Raw genomic sequence first — 3,407 nt, 5'->3', positions numbered from 1 at the left:
TCAGCAATACAATGATCCAGGACAATTTTGAGGGACTTACAACAAAGACTGCTATCTACCTTCAGAGAAAGAACTGTCGGAGTTGGAATGCAGATGGAAGCATGTGATTTTTCACTTGTTTTATTCGTTTTTTGTTTTATATGATTATTCACTTATGAAAACGAATAATATGGAAATATGTTTTTTGTGATAATACATGTATTACCCAGAAGAAAAAAATCCTTCCCAACCTGATTTCCTCCTATCTTTCCAATATTTGTACATCTTACATTCCATATTCTAGGAGCCAGTGATACACACTGACCTCCTTGACGTTCTCCATACAGATACTCCGTCTTTTGACTCAAGTATTTTTTCCCTAGTTATCCCTCACACCTGGAATTCAATTCTTCCTCCCCTCTATCTCCTGACTTCCCTGGCTTTCAAGACCTAGCTAAAATCTCTTCTCCAGGAAGTCTTTTTGGACCCCCTTTAATGCTAGTGTCTTCTCTCTGTTGATCATCTCCACTTTCTCCTTTATATATCTTGTTTGTGTATAGTGTGAATGTTGTCTCTCCCAGTAGATTGTGCCTACCTTTGGATCCCCATGTGTTGTACAGTCATTTTTCAGTCGTATCTGACTCTTCATGACAGCACTTGGGGTTTTCTTGTCAAAGGTACTGGAGAAGTTTGCTATTTCCTTAGTCCAGCTGATGTTACAGATGAGGAAACTGAGGCAAACAGGGTTAAGTGACTTGCCTAGGGTCATACAGCTAATAAGTGTCTGAGGCTGGATTTGAACTCAAGAAAATTGATCTTCCTGACTGCAGACATGGCTCTCTAGCCACTGTACCACCTAGCTGCCCTGAGAACATAGTACGCACTTAATTAAATGCTAATTGACTGACTGGCACACTGGTTACTGTTCATAGTTGGCACCATAGTCACTGTCTGTGTTCTCCAGGTATCTTAGCATTTTTTTAGTGCCGGCTTTATTTGAAAAGAACACTTATTTACTGTAACTGTGCTCTTCCAGCTCTCTTGAATATTCTTTTTTTTTTTTTGCTCTACAGGAATATTCATATGCAATGATATGTTTAATGAGAAAAGGAAAAGAAAAATACCTCTCTGCTATTTAGCTCAAGTCCCAAGGTAGTAGACACATTTTGTAATTATATATATAATTGTATGTGTATATATATGCATAGTCATATATATTATACATTTTCAGAAAGCACTTCACTTAGGCAAAAACTAGTTTGTATTGGAGCAGCTAAGCAGTTCAGTGGATAGAACCAGGCCTGGAGACAGGAAGTCCTAGGTCCAACTGTGGCCTTAGACACTTCCTAGCTGTGTGACCCTGGGCAAGTCACTTAACCCCAAATACCTAGTCCTTACCACTCTTTTGCCTTAGAACCAATACATGATATGAATTCAAAGACAGAATTTAAGGGTCAAAAAAAAAATCTAATTAGGGGGCAGCTGGATGGTTCAGTGAATAGAGAGCCAGGCCTAGAGATGGGAGGTCCTGGGTTCAAATCTGACCTCAGATACTTCCTAGCTGTGTGACCCTGGGCAAGTCACTTAACCCTGTTTGCCTCAGTTTCCTCATCTGTAACATCAGCTGGACTAAGGAAATGGCAAACTTCTCTAGTACCTTTGACAAGAAAACCCAGCCTGTATCATTCTTCTGCCTTGGAACCAATACCCAGTATTGATTCTAAGCTGGAAGGTAAGGGTTTAAAAAATTAAATTAAAAATTAAACTAAAAAATCAAATTAGCATCATGTTAATATGTATTTGAGCACTCACACATAAATGTATATATCTGTAGTTTCTGTGCTTGTGTCTATGTGCTAGTACATTTAGGAAAAACAAAGTTCAAAAATCTTATCTTTAAGTATCTCGAAAAGGAAAAATGCTCCATTAGCATGATTCTAAGTGCTGCTGAATATTACTCAGAGTGACTTTTTAAATCACATAGCAGAAAAGAAAAACCCAGCAAAAAATGATGTCTACAAAGTTTTTCCTTCACCAGCCTAAATCACCATCAGACAAATCTATGAACATGCATCACCGCCCTACGTGATTTAGGACTCCAGGGGACACCACAGAAGGTAAATAGATTATTGTTTTGTTTTTCAGCGAATACAGCTTTTGTGGATTAAAATCAGGGCGATCTAAATATTAATAGATTCATTCATGTGGAGCAAAAGTCACAAATCATTCACTAAGGAAAACTGGCTCGGAGCCCAAATTCTCTTCCAAACCCTGGGGGAGAGTTGTAACTGCCCCGCTAATGGCTACAAAGAGCAAATTTCTGTATATAATTTATGTAGATGAAGTGTGCAGAATGTTTTTATTTGTTCTACATCTAACTGTCTCACCTCTGCATGAACTTCCCAAGCCCAGATCGACTCCAAATACTCCTGCTCCCCTTCTCCACACTTCCCTCCAACGTGTTTGCTTTGGCAACTTCCATGTTCTTACAAACAACTCTCCCAGCGATATCAATCACTCTTGCACCCAAAGAGAAATACTGTACACTCAATGCGATGACAAAATGAAACATGTTTGAGGCAAACCATGTGTTCCCGCGTGTCCGGGATTATGTGATTTGCTCAAGGAATATGTTCCTAATGTGTTTGGCTTCTGCTACCCCTCGTGATTGCAATTTTCATTGTCTCTTTTGGAATTTACGATTTCAGAAGCAACTGCTTGGACAAAAGCGAACGGGACACTTTTGGAAGAGGAAGCTTCGGGTCTTTGCCGGACGGCGTCCGGTCCTCACAAAGAAGCCTGCCTTAGGAGAGGGAGTGAGGAGCTGAGGGTTTCTAGCTGGAATGACAGGCCGATGGTTAAAGTAAACTCTTCAACAATCCACTGAGTTTTGTACCCGCTCCAGGTCGTTAAGTCACACTTATTTGGGGCAGAAATTAATTTCTCACTATATTTAGTGAGGCAGCACCAGCATTATAATCACATTACTAATAATTGTACCGGTTCCAGGTACTTGACTGACATTCCTCATTCATTTTGTTGTCCTGCTCAGAAGACAGACAGCCAAGATTATCAGGACCTTCATACAAATGGGAAAATAACAAGAACGTCCTTTTAAAAGTCAGGGTTTACCAGTGGAATTGTGCGTTGGCGAAGGGGGGTTAGGGGAACATGAAATATGTAAGTAGGGGAAAACATTCAAAATAAAAATAAAAAACCAAAAAACAAATAAATAAATAGAATAAAAAAAAATAAAAGTCAGGGTTTAACAATCCACTGGCATTTTATTCTCCCTTCTTTCTCCACTCCGGCCTCTGTCTCCCCAAGAAATTTCTACTATCTATTACCATTATTGCCATCTATTTATTAACCATCAACTGGAGGATGTGCTATAAAAATCTGTGTCATCCATGACTATTTAAAAAAAT

General features: G+C 39.2%; 1 long non-coding RNA gene across 2 annotated transcripts; it reads left to right on the top strand.

Moving 5' to 3' along the window:
* The first annotated feature begins 1,049 nt into the window (after positions 1-1,049).
* On the top strand, positions 1,050-3,174 carry LOC123231432. 2 transcript variants are annotated; one of them, XR_006505111.1, is made up of 3 exons: positions 1,050-1,131; positions 2,018-2,096; positions 2,688-3,174. It is a non-coding gene; the product is annotated as an uncharacterized LOC123231432 (long non-coding RNA). The 2 variants fall into 2 exon arrangements; XR_006505112.1 differs by having other exon boundaries at positions 1,964-2,096.
* Positions 3,175-3,407: the final 233 nt, after the last annotated feature.

Source organism: Gracilinanus agilis, chromosome 1 (genome assembly GCF_016433145.1).
Source record: "Gracilinanus agilis isolate LMUSP501 chromosome 1, AgileGrace, whole genome shotgun sequence".
Lineage (NCBI taxonomy): Eukaryota > Metazoa > Chordata > Mammalia > Didelphimorphia > Didelphidae > Gracilinanus > Gracilinanus agilis.
The sequence above is the reverse complement of the archived record's forward strand: the minus strand, read 5'-3'. Positions and strand labels throughout refer to the sequence as shown.